Genomic DNA, 26,064 nt, shown 5'->3' on the forward strand with positions numbered 1-26,064 from the left:
GTAATATGTTTTTGGTTTGTTGGACTGTTGTATAATCAGAAATGCTGGAGGCAGGAAAGCAAATGTTAGGGAAGTCGGATTAATATGTTCTATTAATATAACACAATTTAAAATGATCAACCACTTAAAAAAAAAAGTTTTTGTAGTTTGTAGTTCTGTATTTTTGTAGCACGCAGTTTGTAATAAGGGAAAAATGTAATTATTGTAAGTGTGCATATAAATATTTATGATCACATGCAGACGCTAGATAGGTCAATGTCGGGTGATGCTCATTTCTCTTTCTTCTTGACTGCCAAATCTTCTTGTAGTATTGTAATCTATACTAGAAGAATACTAAGCAGAGGGGTCTAAAGGGTATGTGCACCTTTAAGTGTCTCTGGCTTAAAGAATAAGGCAGCAGCCTGATTCTGAGTTAGGCTTAAGAGTACAACGCTGCCATTGGAATAAAAAAAAGATGGTCATTTATGAGAACTGTCACCAACTTCCTTCTTTTCTTTGCCCTATGTTTTTTATGGTATCCATTTGTTAATGGAAATATGTATTTTCTTTTTGGTAAAAATTCTGAAATAAACACACACATATATATATATATATATATATATATATATATATATATATATATATAGATATATATATATATATATATATATATATATATGGACTGAAATCTCCTTTTTTTGTTTTTGCCTTAATTTTTTTTTCCAGAAGTTGAATATGACTATGCCCCGTAGGTGTTATATAACATACAAACATACCTGACTTCATACATTATGTCACTTGATTAAGTTGTGAGTAACTAGCTGTTGTACATGTTTTACAATGTTTTACAGCGTTTTTACTATGTTTTGCCAGTGTTGCTTTGTGCTATTGAGTGAAGCCTTGTGCTCCTATACTCAGTCTGATATCCCCTATGAATCCTGCTGAATACTACTTTGTACATCTTATTAAAGGGGTTGTTTAACCCTAGAAAAATAAAAAATGTTCATAGTAGAATGAACGCTAAATGAACTCTTATTCGCCTGCCATCATGTCCTTCAGCAGCCCAGAACTCATTGCTGCTTGCTGGTTTCTGTGATGTGTTGACCCTTCAGCAACTAGCCACTCAGTCAATCACTGGCCACAGCGAGGTGACCTACCTTAGACAGTGATTGGCTAAGTGGGAAATTTCTGGGGTGGCAACATATCACAATATCCATGAAGCAGTTGGCAGTTGCAGGGGATCAGGGCAGGTATGTATGACTTCTTTCACTTTTATGCCACTCTGAACCAATATTATTTAAAGGGGTACTCTGGAGGAAAACTTTTTTTTTAATCAACTGGTGCCAGAAAGTTGAACAGATTTATAAATTACTTCTATTAAAATATCTTAACAGTTCCAGTACTGATAAGTTGCTGTATGCTCCACAGGAAATTCTTTTCTTTTTGAATTTCTTTTCTGTCTGACCACAGTGCTCTCTGCTGACACCTCTGTCTGTCTCAGGAACTGTCAAGAGCAGGAACAAATCCCCATAACAAACTATCCTGCTCTGGACAGTTCCTGAGACAGACAGAGGTGTCAGCAGAAAGCACTGTGGTCTGACAGAAAATAAATTCAAAAAGAAAAGAACTTCCTGTGGAGCATACAGCAACTTATAAGTACTTGAAGGATTAAGATTTTTTTTTTTTTTATAGAAGTAATTTACAAATATGTTTAACTTTCTGGCACCAGTTGATAAAAAAAAAATATATCTTGTTTTTCACTGGAGTACCCCTTTAATAATTTATTTCAGATCTCTCACTGAGAGTTTCATTTTAGTACCTAAAGTAATATACTAAAAAAAAAAAAAAAAAAAATAACAATACCCTTGGCAAATATTATGGAGTCACTACACGTACAAGATTTTAAACCCAGTTTTCTTTGTAGGACGTGATCTAAACGTGGTAATTCCAGAATTTTTGCCAGGTAATGTAATGCAGTCAATGAGATTAAAAAGACTGTCTAAGTCAGTGGTCTCAAACTGTGGCCCTCCAGATGTTGCAAAACCTCAACTCCCAGAATGCCTGGAAAGCCGTTGGCTGTCCGGGCATGCTGGGAGTTGAAGTGTTGCAACATCTGGATGACGAGAGTTTGAGACCACTGATCTAAATACTGCCAGTCTGGAGGAGAGCTCGAGGATGCACGTGAGAGATGACCCGGTATGTCAGATTGTGAAAGAAAGCATCCAGGAAAGACTTGTAACAGAATGTGAATTAACATTTAAGAGGACATTGGATATAGCAACATAATAACATATGCTGGAGTTGCAGTCAGGAATGAGGGTGAGCGTAAATAGAAATAATAAAAAAAGCTCATGGAAATAACTAAACAATATGTTCCAAGGCAAAATGAGTTCTTTTGTTCTTGTGCAGAGATTTTTCACAGACCTGCCAAATGTACATTTAATGGAACCATGTACACAAAATACCATAATGCTGAAAATATTTAGAGCATGTCATACTGAGAAGAATACAAATGTTGTCAACAGTAGATTGAAGCCAAGAAGGGTCAAAAATGTGACACTGAAAACAAATGATATCAATCATAACTACTGCGCAAAAGATCTAGCTTCTCCTAAATAAAGTAAGACATCCCATAAAATATGGTATAAATAGACACTGGTTCTTTGGTGTCTGTAATGTCAAAATGTGACTTTACACAGCATTTTCTTAAAGTGTACCTGTCATTTACAAAAATGTTTCTTATAATGTGGATACCATTATATGTATATTTGTAATATACATTGGTTTAAAAATGTGTATTTTTTTGGAAGAAAAAATAGCTGTCCCTGCAACTGTTGCCTGTGTGTCTTTGTGAGGAGGCCACATACAGGGAGCAAGGACGGGACAAGCAGGACTCTGTGCAGGCTCCTGGCATGTCAATCATCCTGCTGTGTGAGCCGAGAGCATGTCACAGAGCTTCACTGCACAGAGCCCTGCTTGTCTTCAGTGCACAGACCTCTGCTTGTCATCAGTGCAGAGAGCCCTTCTTGTCCATTGTGCACAGAGCCCTGCTTGTCCTCAGTGTACAGAGCCCTGCTTGTCCTCTGCATACAGAACCCTGCTTGTCCTCACTGTACAGAGCCCTGCTTGTCCTCAGTGCACAGAGCCCTGCTTGTCCTCAGTGTACAGAGCCCTGCTCGTCCTCAGTGCACAGAGCCCTGCTCGTCCTCAGTGTACGGAGCCCTGCTTGTCCTCACTGCACAGAGGCCTGCTTGTCCTCAGTGCACAGAGACCTGCTTGTCCTCAGTGCACAGAGCCCTGCTTGTCCTCAGTGTACAGAGCCCTGATTGTCCTCAGTGTACAGAGCCCTGCTTGTCCTCAGTGTACAGAGCCCTGCTTGTCCTCACTGCACAGATCCCTGCTTGTCCTCAGTGTACAGAGCCCTGCTTGTCCTCAGTGTACAGAGCCCTGATTGTCCTCAGTGTACAGAGCCCTGCTTGTCCTCAGTGTACAGAGCCCTGCTTGTCCTCAGTGTAGAGAGCCCTGCTTGTCCTCAGTGCACAGAGCCCTGCTTGTCCTCAGTGTACAGAGCCCTGCTTGTCCTCAGTGTACAGAGCCTTGCTTGTCCTCAGTGTACAGAGCCCTGTTTGTCCTCAGTGCACAAAGCCCTGCTTGTCCTCATGCACAGAGCATCCTTGTATGTTTATGATAACATAATAATAAACCTGGTGAAATACATTAAAATCCTAGCAATGGACCAGCTGCCCTTCTTTGAGAAAACGTACAATGTAGTAATGGCAGAATGAAAATTTAGCAACCTGAAAGAAGGGCTTACATTTATTGCAAATTTTACTTTTCATATTTCTTCCTATAAGAATTAGTTCATCCAAGAACAATGCATTGTTGGAGCATCGGCATTGTGAGGTCATATAGTATATACTGTATATTTCTAGTTATCCCTAGAAAACTGATGGACTGCATCCCTAAGGAAATCAATAACGGAATTTCATTATATGTGAAACAAATGCATTAAGTGATCTATAAAGCAATCATTTGTTTTTATATAAGAAAAAAATGTTTTCTTTTTTTCTAAATCAATTAATCATTTCTGGCATCCAGCAAATCGGCAGAGTTTAAATGTTTTCTGCAGATACTGTAAAAGATAAGGAAAGTCAGCATGAGACGTGCTAAATGATTTGTAGATGTCAGAGCGATTAATGAATTCATTGGTTTTACAAACACAATTAGTGTATTGTTTAAATTCCCGTATTTCAGATACAAGAGAACTAATACTGCCTGTGCTGAGGAGTTTACTATATAAAAACATTTGCTGCACTACCAATGATGACAACCCATAATGGCAGCCAGTAAGATGGCCACATAGTTTGTTTTTAGTGGATAAAAAAAAATATGAATGGAAGACCAATGATTAAATGAGTTTTAAAACATACGTTTTATTCATACTATAAAATCAAAATATAAATAAAAAAATCAGTGAGAAAAGAAGCCAAAGAAATCTGGCCCAGTCTTTAAATGGGCACTCTCATTAAAACTAATTGTTGCTATTGCACTCCTTATGGTAAATGAAAAATATTTCTAATATACTTTGTTTAAAAAAAAATGAAGTTTTCTATGCTTCATTTGTGCTTAAAAAAGCTCAAGAGCACATTTTCCCCCAACTCATACACAGATTTTGGACCAAAGTCCAAACACAGGAAGTGCCGCCTGGAGTGCTGAAGGGGGGGGGGGGGGGGTGTTCAACCAACAGCATATGGCAGTTATGTGTGAGAGGAGCTACGATTGGATGAGGCTGGACACCCCCTCCCCCCCCTCATCACTCCAGGCTGCACTTCCTGTGTTTGGACTTTGGTCCAAAGTCTGTGTATAAGTTGGGGGAAATGTGCTCTTGAGCTTTTTTAAGCACAGATAAAACATAGAAAACTTCATTTTTTTTAAACAAAGTATATTAGAAATATTTTTCATTTACCATAAGGAGTGCAATAGCAAAAATAAGTTTTAATGAGAGTGACCCTTTAAGAGCACTCATCAAAAAAAAGTAAGGCCACACAATTGGTTGCCCTGCATGCAGCTGCTTGCTTGTATGGCCTAATTATAAGGATGATACTCGACCTGAAGACTCCAACTCTATAAGTCTAAATGGGTATTTTTACACTTGGCAGTGCAATGGTAGCTATCCCCAAATAAGTTCAGTAACAAATACCATAACAATTCAACAAAATCGTATTCTAGGTAACTACATAAAAAGGCAAAGAGTGAGCCTTCGACCTCAATGAAAATAAAAACAGTTTAGTCTAGTTTACCCTTATAGACTCAAAGAAACAAGTTTGAGTTCTAGTAAGCATTTAAAAATGCATATAGACAAAGTGGAGTTCCAAACAGCATTCCAGCATGTTTCTCCCACCAATTTTGTTGGTTCATCAGGGAACTTGTCAATATCAACATAGGCCAGAGATTGCAAATCATAAACACAACTGATTTCAACAATAAGATACATGTTTTTCAGTCTGTGTTCACACACTGTAATATGGAAACAAAAAGCGTCTGCAAAATAGGAATAAACAGCTGTCTTATTTTTATCTAATAAAGTCAATGGAAAAGCACCAGTAAGTGCATATGTTGTTTAAAAAAAACAGCTGTAATTCTAACATTAGATGCTTTGAGCACATTAAGAGTGGCACAAGTTTTAGGCTATGTCAGAGGCGTTACTCTAAAGGCCAATTTAATATACTTGTGCTATGAATACAGATGTTTTAAAATGATTCTCCTGATTTAATTCTGATTAAATTGTTTCTTCTTGAACCAGGTCTTAGGCCCGGGTAAAATTTTAATGCTTACTACAGTTTGAGGCCCATCAATAATACATTACAAGTTCCAATAAAAGAAAGAGAAAATGTCACTCAGCCCTTATACATCTGTCATTTTTTCGAGATTTTAACCTTGTAAATAAAAGGGATTTTCTCTTATTAGCAGAGAAAAGTTAGCAGTTAGCAGTTAGCCGATTCACAACAATATTCTTTTCAAATAACTATATGTCCATTAGTAGTCCTTAAAGGAGAACTAAGGCTGAACTAATAAAATATGCAAAAGCCTGTGTAGTACTGTATATTTGAAACTGAGTTGATCCTATACAAATACTTCTCTTTGTTTGCTGTCCTGTTCAGCGTTATTAAAGAAACCTTGTGTGAATCCACATTTCCATTCATATTAATATATAAATGATTTACACTGAGAAGCCATCAATTCATTTAAGGGGCCCTTCAGAGAGGAAATGCTTTCAAATCAACTGGTGCCAGAAAGTTACACAGATATGTAAATTACTTCCGTTTTAAAATCTTAAGCCCACGCTCAACTACTGTATGCTCCAGAGAAAGTTATAAAGTTCTTTTCAGGCTGACGACAGTGCTCTCTGCTGTGACCTCTGTCCAGGTCATAAACTGTCCAGAGTAGGAGCAAATCCCTAAAACAAACTTCTTTTGCTCTTGTCAGTTCCTGACAGAGGTGGCAGCATAGAGCACTGTGATCAGATTGTAAAGAACTACACAACCTTCTCTGGAATATACAACAGCTGGTAAGTACTGGAAGGTTTAATATTTTTAAATAGACATTATTACAGATCTATATAACTTTCTGGCACCAGTTATGTGAATAATACTTATTTTGCAGTATCAATAGTGCCTGGATTTGACTGTTCTCAACGGTCAGAAGCTGAAAATGCTACATCCCCTTTACTGTTTTTCCCTTGGAAAGATCTACTGCTCACCTGGATGGACAAGGAAACTGCAGCCCTGTTCAAGGGAATGGGTTTGGCAGCAATTTTCTGCAAAGCAAATAGTAAACTAACTTAATTCCCATGTAAAGGCTCACATCACATAAACAATTGTGGTGGCCCAGTACAGGAGTCGTCCTCCTGTACACCTGTCCGTCCTGTGTGGAAGCTTCCCTTTCAGTGTTCCCCTGGGTCCACATCGCTTCTACAGACACTAAAGTGTTAATAATGTCTTATGTTAAATGCTGGTTACTCTTTTGAGGTACTTGGGCACCAATGAGACATCTCCAAATTGCTCCCTTATATTCTTAGGGAGGAGCCAGCCTTGTCAGTTGAGAGGAGAGTTCTGAGTGCAGTTGCAGTCAAGTGAAGACCTGAGAGTTGTCTGGTGTTCCTGAGGGAGACCAAGGCCTAAACACGCAGCCACTCAGCTACTACCAGTAACCCCTCCCTGCAGGTGAAAGTCAAAGCCTGATAAGCACAAATACAGGGGAGAAGTCTAGTCAAGATAGGCAAGTGTCAATTACTCAAGTCAGCGTGGGTTGCACAAATCAGTCCACTACAAGTCCCAGCGAGCTAACAAGCTCCCTAAAGTTCAATGAGCATCTACTTGGGCCTTAACTGAGCTGTAAAGACTTTAACATCTGTCTGCCTCAGTAAAGTGCCATTGTTCCGGAACCTTGCATCAGAGTGATTATTTGCCCCATGCCTGGCCCAGGAACCAGCGGCCATACCTCGGGTGGTGCAGAGGATAACCACTCCCTGTCGTCACGAACACAAAGGCTTAATAATTTCTGCCCTTTCAATACCCACACCACACGGTTATATGACAATGATACTTACCTATTTCCCTAATAAAGGTGATGAATGTTTATCTGCAACCCAAATTAAAACCACAAACAGCAAATGTGACTTCACAGCAATGTTAAACTGCTATTTCTAAACATATATATATATATATATATATATATATATATTTTTTTTTTTTTTTTTTTTTTTCCTCCTGTGTCATACTTTCCATGGGATTTTAAAACCTCTAGACGTTCTAAGCAAATACAGTAAGAAAGCTTTTTAATATCATTATAATGAAAATTGGGAGTAGCCAGCAATGTTCCTTCTGTTGTTTGCACTTGGATTACGTGAAGCACGCTTTTTAAAATTCATCTTGTAAATGACAGCAGTACTACAGTAGTTCTGCTCTGTTTCTTTGGCTACTGTGCAGCTGTGGCAGGGGTGACTGGAGACCACCATTAAGTAGCTTATCAATACACCAGAGGACTCCTCGGAGTTAATCAGTCATTTTTAAAAGGCGACATCTAATCTATGAGTATAAATGACTTTGCAGTCTTATTATGTCTTAATTGAGGAGCACCAATGTGAAATTGTCATAGATGAAGCTGAAATGATTCTTGCCTCAATTAACTTGTGTGGAATCGGAGGCTTTTTGTGAAGACTGTTGCCTAACAACCTGTAGTTGTTTCAACAGTTGCTAGGGAATTAGTGACAACTGGTTGTTTTTAATGTCATTTTTTGCAGAAAATATATAGTCTGACTGTTTACGGGTCTGTCTATATAAAAGTAATTAGAAGAGTTTAGTATAGACTTTATTGAATATGCATTTAACATGATTTAACAAAACCATATTTATGCAGTATTTTCTTAATAGATCTTTCTGTGTACTGTATTCATTGTTGTTGTATGCAGTGGTCCCTCCAGTCACAATATTAATTGGTTCCAGGACGACCATTGTATGTTGAAACCATTGTATGTTGAGGCCACCAAAATGTCATCCAAAAATAGGAAAAAGTGAGGATTAAAGAAAAATAAGTAGATAACTAATATAGATAAAGCAAATCCTAACATATAAAAGTAAGAAAGATCTGCTGGAAGCTGTAAATCACTGTCTATTTGAGTTTTTCCCAACCAGGGTTCCTCCAGCTGTTGCAAAACTACAACTCCCAGCATGCCCGGACAGCAGAAGGCTGTCCGGGCATGCCGGGAGTTGTAGTTTTGCAACAGCTGGAGGCAACCTCTTTGGGAAACACTGGTCTATGTAGAGGACAGAAGCTTCTTCAGGGTCCTGTACAGAACACGCAATGTCCTAAAAAAAGGAAAATGGAGCCGCCCTCACCTGATGCCCAAAGGAGAAGCTAACCCTGGCACAGGTAAAGAGCACAGAACATGTAATACCTCCCTGTCATGTAGGGGGCGCTACCAGACACCAGTCAGTGCATGCACCTTAGGAATCCACAGGTTTTACCAGTGAAATATCCATTCTGATTGGTCAATTCTATCAGCCATTGACACATTTCGCAGATTCCATAGCATTGTATGTTGAGTCTGGTTTCAAGTTACAATGATCCAAAAAATACCATTGTATGTTGAAACTATTGTATGTTGAGGCCATTGTAAGCTGAGGGATCACTGTATACAGATATGGCGGCTGCCAACTATATTAGTGGCCTGCTATACTGTTTCTGTGGCATGCTATTGGTATAGCACACCATGTAGTGTAGAGCTAGTAATTCAATTTTTTTTTGTACTGCACAGTTGTGCATTATGTACAGTACTGTACAGTAAAGACCTGGTTCTTCACTACCAGGGCTTCCCATCTTAACAGTCTAACAGTAGCGAGGTCAATAGGGAGCTCATTTTAAGAATGACAATTCATACTGTACTAAACAACTTGGTCTACATGGTCAAAGTATAGTGGCTAAAAAGAGAGGGCATTAATGGGGCATTCCAGTGAAAATATTTTTTTTTCCATATCAACTGGCTCCAGAAAGTTAAACAGATTTGTAAATTACTTCTATTAAAGCAATCTCAATCCTACCAGTACTTATCACATGCTGAAGTTGAGTTGTTCTTTTCTGTCTGACCACAGTGCTGTCCACAGGAACTGTCCAGAGTAGGAGCAAATCCCTATAGCAAACTTCTCCTGCTCTGGACAGTTCCTGAGACAGACAGAGGTGTCAGCAGAGAGCACTGTTGTCATACAGAAAAGAACAACTCAACTTCAGCAGCTCATAAGTACTGGAAGGATTACGAATTTTTAATAGAAGTCATTTACAAATCTGTTTAACTTTCTGGAGCCAGTTGATCTGAAACATTGTTTTTACCTGAATACCCCTTTAAGACCCTAAGTGTGGGCACAGCAGGGTGAGCACATAAGCAAACCTCAGAACTACAGGAAGCAGCAAGTTTCAGACTTTTGATTACAGTATTATTGACCTTAGAACACAGAAGATAATACAATTACTTCACCACCAATGAGCAGAAACTACAAGAATTCAACATCAAGCTATAAGAAACAAATGAAAACATTTGTTCAAGGACCCTCCTTACAGCAAAGACTCTGCTCAGGTTTTGTATGTTCACAGTATGGGTGCTTTTAAGATAGTGATTATAAGTCCTTTTGGGGACAGGGACCAATATGAGTGATGCCAAGACTTTGTACAATGCTTCAGAATATGTTGACATTATATAAATAAAGAAACGATGATGTTATTGAGTATTATTATTATTATTATTATTATTATTATTATTATTATTATTAGCCAAGGGTAAAAGTACATACGATGTTTGCACAGAAATCCTTGCAAGATCTCAGTAGAATGTTCAAAATCCATATTCCAGATTTACAGTAGAATGTTCAAAATCCATATTCTTTCTTTACAGCATAGGTCCTGAATACAGAGACAATACTATATTGTGGAGTTGTTTACTATTGTTTATTATGTATTCCTATACTGCTGTACGTCTTCATGTTTTCAGTATTTTGAATCGAATACATAACATTCCCCTTTGGACATTTGCATAGTTTCCATCTGTATGACATTGGTATCACTGATCAATATTTATATAGGATAAACTAGGGAAAATTTTCTGACGAAAATGATGTTGCAGTAAAAAAAAGCAGTTTCACAACCTAAGTTATACTAAGGAATTTAGATTGCTCCTACTACACTGGAAAAGTAGAAATCAAATTGGTCGCAATAGGAAGCAAAACATCATTTTATTTTGCTTGCATACGTTTTAATACATTGCAGACATAGGATAAGTGGTTTTTCCTGTCACTTTTCTATATGTGGGATGCTGAAGCCCCGGAAGCTGTAGTAAAGGATTTGATGAAATATATGGCATTTAGCCAGAACATCTTATTTTTAACATGTTGATAAATCAACCCCATTTGCCCATTTTATATTAACGTGATCATTTTTAAGCACCTCACCAATGTGTCTGATGACATTTGTATCTCACGAGAATTGGCTTGAGGGCACTTGAACTTAGTTCTAGAAAATAGCCCATTTCAAGATTGCAGCTGCTATTATAGGTCATAGGCCCATATTTTCTGGTAATATAGAATGGATAAATCTAGACCATTCCTGGTATTTTACAGATAAGAAAGTCATATGGTGTGAGCAGTATTCTAAAGGTCAGCGAAGGAAACTTGCCAGGTTTGATTAATAAAAATATATATACATATTTATTAGTGAATTAGCGATGTGCCAAGTAACACCCTTCTACGTATATATCACATATATTACAAATTACATTATTTACTTTACATCATCACTGAAATCCCAGGAAGTCAAAATAAACACAGTAAAGGAAAAGAGGAAAGATATTTTTCTTCCTATTGGAAGTCAGGGTAGTGCTTGAAGGTTTGCCCACATAGCTTTACAATTGACTAATCTCTTGTATTAAAAGATTAGTAAACTGTGAATGTCAAGGGGATTTGATCTGAAGACTGTTTATTAATAAGATTACTTTGTGCGCATAGATAAGACCACCTTGGAAGTGATTTTACCTTTCTCATTTCAATAAGGGATCTCTTCTATACAGGGAGTCACTTACGTCTTTCTTATTTGATATCTTAATATCGCCATTTTTTTTTTTTGCGTTTGTTGTCTAACGCGTTAAAATGAAGGTTTGTAAATTACAGGCTTGGCACTAGATAAAAGAAGCAAACAGCCATATATTTTTCTAGCTTTCATAGAACAAATGATATTATCTAATGATTTAAATAGTCAGATGATAGTATGTAACACAATGATGAATTCTGTCTAAAGGCATCGACATAGTAGTATAACAAGCAACTCACTGCCTCTCCCATATTTCTAGTGGAAAGTGACTGTATGACCATTTTTTACAAACAGTTTAACCCCTTAAGGACCAAGCATTTTTCTGTTTTTACACTTTCGTTTTTTCCTCCTCACCTTTTAAAAATCATAACCCTTTCAATTTTGCACCTAAAAATCCATATGAGGGCTTATTTTTTGCGCCACCAATTCTACTTTGGAATGACATGAGTCATTTTACACAAACATTTATGGCGAAACGGAAAAAAAAAATTGTGCGACAAAATTGAAGAAAAAACACCATTTTGTAAATTTAGGGGCTTCTGTTTCTAGGCAGTACATTTTTCGGTAAAAATTACACTTTATCTTTATTCTGTAGGTCCATACGATTAAAATGATACCCTACTTATATAGGTTTGATTTTGTCGCAATTCTGGAAAAAATCATAACTACATGCAGGAAAATTTATACATTTAAAATTGTCCTTTTATGACCCCTATAACTTTTTTATTTTTCCATGTACAGGGCGGTTTGAGGGCTCATTTTTTGCGCCGTGATCTGAAGTTTTAATCGGTACCATTTTTATTTTGATTGGACTTCTTGATCGCTTTTTATTCCTTTTTTTATGGTATGAAAAGTGACCAAAAATACGCTATTTTGGACTTTGGAATTTTTTTGCGTGTACGCCATTGACCATGCGGTTTAATTAATGATATATTTTTATAGTTCAGACATTTACGCACGCGACGATACTACATATGTTTATTTTTATTATGGTTACATATTTTTAATATGGAATTTGGGAAAAGGGGGGTGATTTAAACTTTTAATAAAGAAGGGGTTAATGTGTGTGTTTTTAAACTTTTTTTAAACTTTTTTTTTTACACTTTTAGTCCCCTTAGGGGACTTTTAGGAGGAATCATTTGATTCCTCATACAGATGAATGGGATTGCATACAATCCCATTCATCTGTGTTCTCTGCGCTCGATTGATAAAGCCTGGTCCTGCCAGGCTTTATCATTCAGAGAGCCAGAGCCGACACAGGAGGAGAGGTAAGCCCTCAGGCTACCTCAGCAGTGGATCGCTCCCCCGCGATCGCTCTGCGGGGGAGCGATCCACCCCACTGGACCACCAGGGACTGTATACAGGCACCTTTAGACGCCGCTGTCAACTTTGACAGCGGCGATCTAAAGGGTTAATAGCCGGCCGCGGCGATCGCCGCATGTCGGCTATTAACGCCGGCCCCCAGCTACAGGAATCAGCTGGGGGCTGGCTGGTATGACGCGGGCTCGAGTCGGGAGCCCGCGTCATACCCCGGTAACGGCCATTGGACGAGTATAGACGTCTATGGTCGTTATCGGGTTAAATGAATTATCCCAAGTTTTGCCACTAAATTCATTCAAGTCAATTGTCCTTGGTTCTTTGGATCGGTGGGGGTCACAACAATCTGAAGCCCACTGATCCGCAAGGTAAGCCCCTATCCTGTGAGTAGGAGAAGACTTTGTAGCTTCGGATTACCCCTTAAATGTATCATTGAGTTCATTATTGTTTAATGCAATATTTCTTTTTCTTTTCAAGGATTACAATTTATTACAATTATAAAAAGTAGAAATGCATATTTATAGTTTATGATAATGCAAAAAAAACATAACATTTAAATAAAACATAAAATATGAAAAATATCAAGCCATAAATAATTGTGTCAAAGATGTCAAAATAGTTTTTATTCACTTTACTAATTTACAAAAATATTTATTAATGCAGTAGTTTTACTACTGTAAAGTGGAGGGGAAGATTATATTTCCACCTTTACAAAGGTGAGATTTATCAACATCTGTGTAGAGGTAGTGTGGTGCAGCCGGCCATAGCAACCAATCCGATTGCTTCTTTCATTTATGAAGAGGCCAGTGAAAAATGAAACAAGCAATCTGATTGGTTGTTTTGGGCCACTGCACCACTCTTCCTCTACACAGATGTTGACAAATCTCCCCTTTTTCTTTTGGTTGCGTGTTTGGTAGTTTATACTGCCCCTCTAGTCTCCGAAACGTCACACTATAATCTCAGACTCACTCCATAGATGTAGTTGGTGTGGGACCAAGAAATACATCCATTACTCTTTCATACACACCCTTTCGCAACAGATTTCTTAAAATTGATCCTAAAAAGGTTTTTAATACATGGGAGAAATTGACAGATGACTCTGCTATGTCTAGTGCTATTTTCTCAGGGTGGATGGAGTTGCACAAATGTGTAATTAATGAACTATAGGGAGAAACATTTTAAATTGACCAATGTTGCATAATATGGTTTTAATATTCCCCTCTTTCCTAACTTTCTGGACAGGATAACACTGCCCCAAGTGCAATACTCTCCTCACTAATCTCTACCATGGGGTCTGGACCTGCTCGCATGCTGCTTCCTAGGCTATGATAGCAGATTATATCTATGACCATTGAAGAGTGAATTGCCCATTTTGCCCACTGCCATACTTTTTTACAAACTTCGCCTACCTGGGGGGAAGGCGAGGGGGGAAGAATACCCCCTTTCTGGGGTTTTGCTGTACTTCCTGTTTGCATAGCCGCACAGTGGCTCTCCTTCACTACACTGGATTTGCCTATGCTCATTTCACAACTGTGTGTGTTCCTGTGGATAGATAGGGTCGATGCGAAAAGAGACAAGCTAACCAGCACCAGAAATTACTTTCAAAAAGGAAAAGAAATCTTTCATTGTGACACACTTAAATGTGCAGGAGATAGCTGATATAATTTACCCTTTGCAGTACACCAAGTGGTATAGTCTGAAGGCCCTCTGGGCCTTGCTTGGGCCTTTTGGTTTTCCATGAGGTATTATTAGTTTTTCTAGGTCCCAGGCCTTCTTCCCCTGCACATTACAGATCACTACTGAGGTCATTCCCTTCCTTCCCCCTTTATATCTGTATTTATTGCCCAATCTGTTTTTCTTTTGCTCTTTTTGCTCTTTGCCAATGCTGCTTATGCCGTGTCACTCACTGTTCACTGTATGCTGTTGGAGACCTTGTCATTGCGTGGACCCATTATAATCCTTTGTTACAATGGATTGTGGTTTTCTTTTATTTTGTTTTTATTTTATTATGCTTGTTTTGTTATTTATAATTCTGAATAAAAATACGTTTGAAAACAAAAGAAAAGTACTGCAAGCAAGAAACATTAACATTGCAAATATATATATATATATATATATATATATATATATATATATATATATATATATATATAAAACTCAATGTGTGTGTGTATGTATGTATGTATGTATTTATGTATGTTCCACAAAAACGGCCAAACGGCTAAATATATTAACATGAAACTTGGCACACATGTTACTTATATGTCAACAACAAACTTAGGATAGGTGATTTAATCTTTAATCACCCCCATTTGCCAGGGGCGGGGTTTTTGCTTAAAGTCCCATTCAAGTCTATGAGAAATATATGTTACTGCATAACTTCCAAACGGCTGGAGATATTTCGATAATACTTGGTCACATGTTTTTTATATGTCCACTTAAAATATAGGAGCGTTAATTTAACCCTTAACTACCCCCATTTGTGAGGGTCAGGGTTTTTGTTTAAAGTCCCATGCAAATCAATGTGAAATGTATGTTCCCACATAACTTCTGTACGGCTGGAGATATTTCAATACCTGGTACACATCTTACAGGTCAGGATATGAGGACGGGATAGGAGGTCAGGATAGGAGGTGGGGATAGGAGGTTGGGATAAGAGGTCAGGATAGGAGGACGGGATAGGAGGACGGGATAGGAAGACAGGATAGGAGGTCGAGATAGGAGGTCGGGATAGGAGGTCAGGATAGGAGGTCGGGATAGGAGGACAGGATAGGAGGTCGGGATGGGAGGTCGGGATGGGAGGACGGGAGGGGAGGTCGGGATAGGAGGTCGGGATAGGAGGTAAGGATAGGAGGTCAGGATAGGAGCTCGGGATAGGAGCTCGGGATAGGAGGACGGGATGGGAGGATGGGATAGGAGGACCAGATAGGAGGATGGGATAGGAGGACTGGGATAGGAGGATGGGATAGGAGGTTGGGATAGGAGGTCGGGATAGGAGGACAGGATAGGAGGTTGAGATTGGAGGTCGAGATTGAAGGTCGGGATAGAAGGTCGGGATAGGAGGATGGGATAGGAGGTCGGGATAGGAGGTCGGGATAGGAGGTCGAGATAGGAGGTTGGGATAGATGGCCTGGATAGGAGGTCAAGATAGGAGGTCGAGATAGGAGGACGAGATAGGAGGATGAGATAGGAGGACAAGATAGGAGGACGGGATAGGAGGACGGGATAGGAAGACGGCATAGGAGGACGGGATAGGAGGTCCGGATAGGAGGACGGGATAGGAGGTTGGGATAGGAGGTCAGGATAGGAGGTTGAGATAGGAGGTCAGGATATGAGGATGGGATATGGGGTTGGGATATGACAACAATATATGAGGACGGGTTATGAAGTCAAAAGCTTCCTCCTTTGTTTATTTTCCTCCCCAACAATGATTAGGAAGGAAAAACCGGGTGACGCCGGGTATTCAGCTAGTATATTTATAAAAGGACCTATTTACAAAATACAACTTGGGACAAAATCTAGGAAACTCAGAAAAAGTGTGCAGTCTCTGACATTTATGACTATTCTAACAAAATTGAAGCAAATTGTGTTATGTTGAAAACTTACTGGTCATAGTTTTACTGTATGTAATGTGTGGGATACATTTAACCCCTGTTTGTATATATCTGATATTGTTGTGTTTATATTATTTAGTGTTTTGTACAGCTGGCATTTAGTTGCACCCGGATAACATGGTGGCAGGGATTTCCCTCCCCAGCTACCATGGGGCTTGATGCTTTCAGGCTGATGTGTGTGTTACCCCATAGCTTTGGGGCTGGTCGGTGAAATTTTGCATCACTGCTTTTGGAAGGGGTAGAGTTTGAACCTAACAAAACGGGTGTCTAGCTGTTGTATATGTGTTATTCCACAAATGAGTTTCACATATAAAGAAGTAGTGGTTGCCTACTTCAAGGGTAACTAGCATAACAGTGGACTGCTGAGTGAATGACCGGGTGCTAAGATAGTATCTCCAGATGTCTCCGAACCAGAGAGACCCCGTCAGAGCTCTAATTGTCACTCCTCTTTTTTTTTTTTTTTACATAATCAGTTTTATTGAAACCAATTATATAAATAAATGAAACAAGAAGACAGGCAGAAATGTCTTTTCAGGTTCTAATTATTGTGAAATAAAAGTGATTTTAAAGGTTATGGATGAGCCCTGCAGGAAAGTGAGAGCTATAGGATATAGTCTATTAGATATGGGGCTGCCAAATCTACTGTCACTTTTCCTGCAGCTCATGCTGAGCTGATTACTTCATTCCTGACCCGAGGACACAACCTGTTTGCGAGTGAGAATTAATATGAGATGGTAGATCTGTCTTTATGAGCACGCAATGACAAGTGTGGGGAATGAGTTCTGCTGCTCTGCATCAAGGACATTGATGCACTGTTGTTCTTTGATTCGCTTGAAAGGTCAAAGCTCAACTTCAATTGCCAAGACATCTATGAACCGTGTTTTCCCCAAATAACATAATTATAATCATAAAAATAGCTCCTGCAGTCAGTTGTCAAATGATTCTAGTTCTATTATTCTTTACTTCTGAAAGGTGAAATAAGAAAGTCAATTGCTGCATCCTCCATCACTTGTAGCTTATCTACAGTATATATATATATATATATATATATATATAGAGAGAGAGAGAGAGAGAGAGAGAGAGAGAGAGAGAGAGAGAGAGAGAGAGAAGGAGGACAGTTACTGAACGTATTAACATGAGAATAAAATAATACCTTAGTGTTGTCTGATAGTATCTGGAGCATAGAAAAGATATATACTGTCACGATGCCGGCTGGCAGGAGGTGGATCCTCTGTGCCAGAGAGGGATTGGCGAGGACCGCGCTAGTGGACCGGTTCTAAGCCACTACAGGTTTTCACCAGAGCCCGCCGCAAAGCGGGATGGTCTTGCTGCGGCGGTAGTGACCAGGTCGTATCCACTAGCAACGGCTCACCTCTCTGGCTGCTGAAGATACTGAAGAAAGGCGAGGTACAAGGGAGTAGGCAGTAGCAAGGTCGGACGTAGCAGAAGGTCGGGGGCAGGCGGCAAGGTTCGTAGTCAGGGGAGATAGCAAAGGTACTGGTACACAGGCTATTAAACACACAAGGAACGCTTTCACTGGCACTAAGGCAACAAGATCCGGCAAGGGAGTGCAAGGGAGGAGACTAGATATAGCCAGGGAACAGGTGGGAACCAATTAAGCTAATTGGGCCAGGCACCAATCATTGGTGCACTGGCCCTTTAAGTCTCAGGGAGCTGGCGCGCGCGCGCCCTAGAGAGCGGAGCCGCGCGCGCCAGCACATGACTGCAGGAGACGGGAACGGGTAAGTGACCTGGGATGCGATTCGCGAGCGGGCGCGTCCCGCTGTGCGAATCGCATCCCCAACGGCCATGGCAGAGCAGCGCTCCCGGTCAGCGCTGACCGGGGAGCTGCAGGGAGAAAGACGCCGTGAGCGCTCCGGGGAGGAGCGGGGACCCGGAGCGCTAGGCGTAACAGTACCCCCCCCCTTAGGTCTCCCCTTCTCTTTATCGGGTAACTGCCTCCCCTGGGATGAGGACACCGGGAAAGGATGGAGGGATTCCTCAACGGCAGGCAGAACCGCAGGAGTAGGAATGGGGAGAGAGGGCAGAGGGCGAGACCTGGCACGGGGCAGTGTGACACCAGGACGAGGGCCATGAGGGGACACAGAAGCTTGCCTGATGGAACTGGGAGGGGGGGAAGGGCATTTCCTGTGGCAGGCAGAGTCCTTAATGACCTTAGGGGGACCGGATACAGGAGGAACCACAGAGTTACGGCAAGGGTTACTGGGAACCGGTTTTAGACAGTTCTTGGAACAAGAGGACCCCCAACTCTTGATCTCCCCAGTGGACCAATCCAGGGTTGGGGAATGAAGTTGAAGCCAGGGAAGTCCAAGGAGAATCTCCGAGGTGCAATTGGGGAGGACCAAAAGTTCAATCCTCTCGTGATGAGATCCGATGCTCATAAGAAGGGGCTCCGTGCGGAAACGTATGGTACAGTCCAACCTGGCTCCGTTGACCGCGGAAATGCGGAGTGGCTTGACAAGACGGGTCACCGGAATACGGAATTTATTCACAAAGGAGTCCCGAATAAAATTCCCAGAAGCTCCAGAGTCCAGGCAGGCCACGGCTGAGAGGGGAGAGCTGGCTGAAGTGGAAATCCGAACAGGTACCGTGAGACGTGGAGAAGCCGACTTGGCATCAAGAGACGCCACACCCACGTGAGCAGAGTGCGAGCGTGCGTTTCCCAGACGTGGAGGACGGATTGGGCAATCCACCAGAAAATGTTCAGTACTGGCACAGTACAGACAAAGATTCTCTTCCTTACGGCGATTCCTCTCTTCCAGGGTCAGGCGAGACCGATCCACTTGCATGGCCTCCTCGGCGGGAGGCCTAGGCGCAGATTGCAGTGGAGACTGTGGGAGAGGTGGCCAGAGATCTAAGTCTTTTTCCTGGCGGAGCTCTTGATGCCTCTCAGAAAAACGCATGTCAATGCGAGTGGCTAGATGAATGAGTTCATGCAGGCTAGCAGGAGTCTCTCGTGCGGCCAGAACATCTTTAATGTTGCTGGATAGGCCTTTTTTAAAGGTCGCGCAGAGAGCCTCATTATTCCAGGATAGTTCAGAAGCAAGAGTACGGAATTGTATGGCGTACTCGCCAACGGAGGAATTACCCTGGACCAGGTTCAGCAGGGCAGTCTCAGCAGAAGAGGCTCGGGCAGGTTCCTCAAAGACACTTCGAATTTCCGAGAAGAAGGAGTGAACAGAGGCAGTGACGGGGTCATTGCGGTCCCAGAGCGGTGTGGCCCATGACAGGGCTTTTCCAGAGAGAAGGCTGACTACGAAAGCCACCTTAGACCTTTCAGTAGGAAACAGGTCCGACATCATCTCCAAGTGCAGAGAACATTGCGAAAGGAAGCCACGGCAAAACTTAGAGTCCCCATTAAATTTGTCTGGCAAAGACAGGCGGAGGCTAGGAGTGGCCAGTCGCTGCGGAAGGGGTGCAGGAGCTGGCGGAGGAGATGGTTGTTGCTGCTGTAGCTGAGACTGAACTTGCTGTAGCTGTGACTGTTGCTGCTGTTGCTGTGACTGGAGCTGCTGTAGCATGGTGGTCAAGTACGACAGCTGGTGCTCTTGTCGGGCGACCAATGTAGGGAGGTCGGCGGCAGCTGGCAGAGGAACTTCAGCGGGATCCATGGCCGGATCTACTGTCACGATGCCGGCTGGCAGGAGGTGGATCCTCTGTGCCAGAGAGGGATTGGCGAGGACCGCGCTAGTGGACCGGTTCTAAGCCACTACAGGTTTTCACCAGAGCCCGCCGCAAAGCGGGATGGTCTTGCTGCGGCGGTAGTGACCAGGTCGTATCCACTAGCAACGGCTCACCTCTCTGGCTGCTGAAGATACTGAAGAAAGGCGAGGTACAAGGGAGTAGGCAGTAGCAAGGTCGGACGTAGCAGAAGGTCGGGGGCAGGCGGCAAGGTTCGTAGTCAGGGGAGATAGCAAAGGTACTGGTACACAGGCTATTAAACACACAAGGAACGCTTTCACTGGCACTAAGGCAACAAGATCCGGCAAGGGAGTGCAAGGGAGGAGACTAGATATAGCCAGGGAACAGGTGGGAACCAATTAAGCTAATTGGGCCAGGCACCAATCATTGGTGCACTGGCCCTTTAAGTCTCAGGGAGCTGGCGCGCGCGCGCCCTAGAGAGCGGAGCCGCGCGCGCCAGCACATGACTGCAGGAGACGGGAACGGGTAAGTGACCTGGGATGCGATTCGCGAGCGGGCGCGTCCCGCTGTGCGAATCGCATCCCCAACGGCCATGGCAGAGCAGCGCTCCCGGTCAGCGCTGACCGGGGAGCTGCAGGGAGAAAGACGCCGTGAGCGCTCCGGGGAGGAGCGGGGACCCGGAGCGCTAGGCGTAACATATACTGTATGCATCATGGTGTATTGTTACTGAAGAGGACTTAAATAAGAAAAACTGGCTTTTCTCCTGGTACGGTTGGGTCTAAAGCCTAAATCCTTGAGCTGCAAGTTGGAGCTGGGAAGAGCAACTTCCACTCAGCTGCATTTCACTCCAGCTAGGGGTTGGTTAGACTTGTTAGAAGCCACTGGAGGGACCTCTGTGAAAGGAGGGCTTGGTCTCTCAGGATAGGGCTCCCAATGTAAGAGACAGGCTAGGCCAGGCCTGTGGGAGCTTCAGCCTGGAGGAACCCAAGTAGGCTCCAAATAAATACTTAGAAATGCTGTCCTGTATTATCGCCCAGCCAAGCTGTTTTGTTTTTCTTTTTCATATGAGCATAGTGTTTTCAATGTTTTTCTTTGTGGAGGAAGAATAAACTGACATTGCTGTGTTTGGATTGCACTGTGAAGTGTGCCAACCATCTCAGATGCTGCAAATGGAAATTCTCATGAGTGTGTAACACCCGAGTTTGTCACAGTATTTATGTATTTTACTGCATGGTGTGTAACAAATATACAGATCGACCATGTAACGGAGCTGGACGGGGATCCTCTAACCTGTGTGGCTGATAACACTGACCGTATCGGGGAGTGGAGTCTAAGGTGCGCTGGTCTTCACCAGAGCCCGCCGCAAGGAACTTTATAATGTAGTGACAGGTGTGACATTAATTATGGGCGTACTGGCCCTATAAATTTCAGAGCTCCGGTGCGCGTGCGCCCTAGGAGACGGGGACGCGTGCACTGGAGCTGAGACACAGGGGAGGAGGTGGCAGTTGAGCATGGTGAGTGACGGGCTGGGATTCCAGGCCAGCAGACAGGGACACAGGGACTCAGCCAGAGCGCAGCCAGAGCGCAGAGTGTAACATACCAGCTATGCACTTTTTGCTGATACATTTTTTTTAGCTGGAGTATTCATTTCAAAGGCTGCCTGAAGGTCATAGTTGGTGGAAGAAAGCTGATAGCTATAGCAGGATGGGCTCCCAAGAGTCCTATGCTAGAATTTAGAGGGTGCCCCTCATAGATCGTTTCCCATTGTCTAACTGGGTATCATTAGGAGGTGTATTCCAGCCTATAATATCCCAGATAGGGCACATGTGTCTGACCTTAAGGGGTTTGAATGCTAGGAAACCCTATGATCTTGAGAAAGGGGACCCATGTTTACTGCCTATGGGAGCTATCTTTGTCAGCTCTCATATATATATATATATATATATATATATATATATATATATATATCATAATAAATAGAATGGCAGCATGCATACATGGCCTGCTGCTTCATTCTGAAGGGACACTTGTGTTTCGGTTCTGAAGATGATGAGGTCAGACACATTGCCTTATGTAGGCATCATTTTATGGTACCTGTAAAGGTTCTGTGTGCATAGTGCAGGTGATATATGCATGGCTATGCTGTGTGCATTAATTATAAAAGACACTATAGTATAATCTGAATGGGCAACTGGTTAAAAGCTTGTTACAGATGGCACAATGTGAAGTGACATTATGACAAAAAAGAAAAAAAAAGAAATGCCACATTCATAACTAACATTAATATTCAGTGCTGCTACAGATGCTACAAGCCAAGATGTTAAATTAAGTGGAACAACAGAAAGAACCACGCTTGGCCCGAAAAGTAGGCGGACATTTATATTTACTGCAAAATATCTACAGACTACTGGCTCATATAGCTAATGGTTTTCTGGCTGCAAATATGACTTCATGCAAATTAAAAACAAATACATCAAATTCCTTGTATGTCTGTGTCCAAACGGTTGTAAATATCATGAGCAAAAGAAAATGGTTTTTACAGCGGCGCTGTATTATAACTTTGTTATCAGGACGTCTTATGAGTCTTAGAAATGTGAAACTGCTAATTGAAATGTTATCAGTCTAATATTGAGCCGAACTCCTCAGACATAAACATGGAGCAGAAATGGTGATTAGTTGGAGTTAATTAACTATGTTATTATACTTTCCTTGTAGTAATTGTTACAGCATAATTTTATTTATATTGAAAAACTTTATACAACTTTATTCTACATGCAGATTCAGTTAAAGAAACACTCCAGATAACCCGTAACACTTGTATGCTCAGGATAGAGTGGTATATTCTAAATCAATATAACCCCAGGCCCTACACTAGAATACACAGATTAGATTCAGAGACTAGTTTATTAATTTCATCTTTTGTAGTGGCCCAGTACAGAAGTTGCACCCCTGTACCCTTGCTGCCCTGTCAGGCGGACTCTATTCAGTGACCCCTGCCCCTCCCCCCCTAAACTATGTTCTGTGAATATTGTTAAATTCCTATAATAATCAATGTAAAGTGTATATAGTGTTATATACCTCTAATACAGTTGCCATGTGTTGTAGCCAAGGAAGGTACCAGTGGCCATGTGACCTACAGGGGGACCCCTTCAGAGTCTCCCCCATATAAACACTGGGAGAAGCTAGCTAGTTAGTTCTTGCTCTGCTGAGGAACAGTTCAAGTCCAGAGAGAGTGTCTGGTGTCCTGAGGAGGCCTAAAGCCTACCACGCAGCCACACATCCACAAGTCCACTACCCCACAGGTGAACACCAAAACCTGGTTAACAACAAACAGTGTGAAGTCTGTCTAGTCAGTCTCAGTCAAGTCAGTTAAGATTAATCTGTGTCAAGTCAGCGTGGTCCTGCATCAAATTATCCAAGTCCACTACAAGTCCCAGCGAACCCTAAGGTCTCTGAAGTCACTGGTCACCTCCTTGGGCCTGGCTAAACTGTTAAGACTGTTACACCTGTCTATCTCAGTAAAGCTGCCGTTGTTCTGTAACTTGGCGTCGGAGTCATTATTTGCCCCCATGCCTAGCCCAGGATCCAGCGGTATACCTGTGGGTGGTGAAGAGGTTAAACCATGCTCTGGCATCACGTACACAAGGGGTTAATGCCATCTGCCCCTAGGGTAATTCCATCTGCCCTCATCACACCCTCACCACACTTTATGAACAAATTAGCAAGAAACCGTAGAATATTTTTTTGTGACTGGGTCAGTAAAGTAATAGTCTGTTCACACTAGCAAAAAAAGGTCATTGACTTTTTTCTCCCAATAGGAAAAATAAATGCTGAAAAAATATACTACTTTTCAGGAAGATTTCTGCACTTGTGAAGTGAATTTTTATTTTTTATTTTTGCTTAAAGGGGTACTCCGGTGCTTACACATCTTATCCCCTATCCAAAGGATAGGGGTTAAGATGCCTGATCGCGGGAGTCCCGCAGCTATCACGCCCCCTCACGTAGGCTTGCATTGAGGGGCGGAACGTGACATCACATGGGGCGGGGGCGGGACGTCACACGCCGCCGGCCCTGCGGTCGACCGTAATCAGGCCTGGAGCTCCTGGGACTGATTACTAACAGGTGCAGCGTGCATGATCGCGGTCGTCCACAGCTGCGGGACACCCGCGATCAGGCATCTTATCCCCTATCCTTTGGCTCAAAAACTGCAGTGGCAGTATTCCAAAAACTGCCAGAAAAAAAAACAAGTGGAAACTTGGCCTTAGTATGTATAGCATCATGCTGGTTTAAAGTAACTCCAAGCAAAAGCTAAAAAACATATTTTTCCACTGCCCCAACCAAAGAAAACCTGTACAAAAAAAAAAACTCCCTTGGAGGTTTAGGGGGAGATTTATCAAGACCTGTCGAGAGGAAAAGTTTTCATTTTTCAGAGACCTTTTTTCATTTTTCAGTGATCTGATTGTTTGCTATGGGCAACTCAGCAATGTTTCCTCTGGAGAGGTTTTGATAAATCTCCCCCATTTTTTTTAGGACTTTTTCCTCTATCCACAAAATATGTTTTCCTTGTGTTGTGTTGTACTTTACAGCGAACGGCAAAATGTCGTCCATAAGCAACACTTATAACATATTGGATGGAAGATTTGTAGCAGAAAGCGAGTACAGCGAGTTCATCTGAATGTCTTTCAGTATTTGGATAAATGAGGTTGTCGCAAAAATTTCCTAACAACTCTGCTGCATAGGAATGTACCCTCACATTTTATGAACATTTTATTGTGGGGTGTATTTTCAGTGATCTTATCATTCTAAAAAAAAACTGATTTTCGGATCAATACCGTCAAGAAAGTTTGTTCACCTTCATGTGGTTTTGACATGTTTTATCTCATTATTGAATCCAAGCAGGTCCAGTTTAGTAGCATGGTCTTGAACATTAATTCAGAAAAGTCATTCAATATGTCAATGGCTTCATCTGTCTTTTATTTTCAGCGCTAATGTCACTGTAACAATGACATAAACACGACTTCTTATTATCTTACTCAAGGAAAGACAATAAAAAAAATCTACGACAATTACTCATACAGGTCATAGCAAACACACTGTCATAACTCACATTGACAATAAAAGAATGTGGATAATATGAGGCAAACTAATAGGAACTACAAAGGAAATTAAATAACCAAGTAGGAAATTAAAGTCTGAATTGGTAAAGAATCATAAACCATAATTTTATAGAAGCTTTTTTCTCTCCTTAAAGGGGTACTCCACTGCTCAGCATTCGGAACAAACTGCTCTGAACGCTGGACCCAGCGCTCGGGACGTCATAGCCCTGCCCCCTCATGACATCACGCCTCGCCTCCTCAATGCAAGTCTATGGGAGGGGGCGTGATGGCGCCCCCTCCCATAGACTTGCATTGAGGAGGCGGGACATGATGTCATAAGGAGGTGGGGCTATGATGTCACGAGCTCCCTGCGCCGGCTCCAGAGTTTGGAATAGTTTGTTCCAAATGCTAAGCACCGGAGTACCCCTTTCATGACAGATTGCAATACCAGATGAATTAAAATTGAATCCCATTTTTAATAAAACACAACTACAGTATATTATAACATACACTATATACAGCAGATAAAAATAATGGAAAACTAAGGGTTTGTTCACAGATACTCAAAACACACTATTTTTGATGCAGAAAATGCCATAAATTCAAAACAGTGTGGTATCTCTGTCCACTAATGCTGCTTCCACTAACTTTAGTGGGAGCGAGAAAAACACACTGAAAGATAGTGACATATCACTTCAGGGTTGAAACCTGACCCCATCAAGTTTTTTACTCTATGAGGCAGTTTTTGTGACATTTCTTCTGGC

The 26,064-nt window shown here is 41.7% G+C and overlaps 1 protein-coding gene across 6 annotated transcripts in view; it reads left to right on the forward strand.

The window, feature by feature from the left end:
• The window catches only part of NLGN1 (neuroligin 1), an 896,776-nt gene that overhangs the window by 849,720 nt on the left and 20,992 nt on the right, over window positions 1-26,064 (forward strand). The window lies entirely within an intron of this gene.

The sequence above is a fragment of the Hyla sarda genome, chromosome 3 (assembly GCF_029499605.1).
Source record: "Hyla sarda isolate aHylSar1 chromosome 3, aHylSar1.hap1, whole genome shotgun sequence".
Lineage (NCBI taxonomy): Eukaryota > Metazoa > Chordata > Amphibia > Anura > Hylidae > Hyla > Hyla sarda.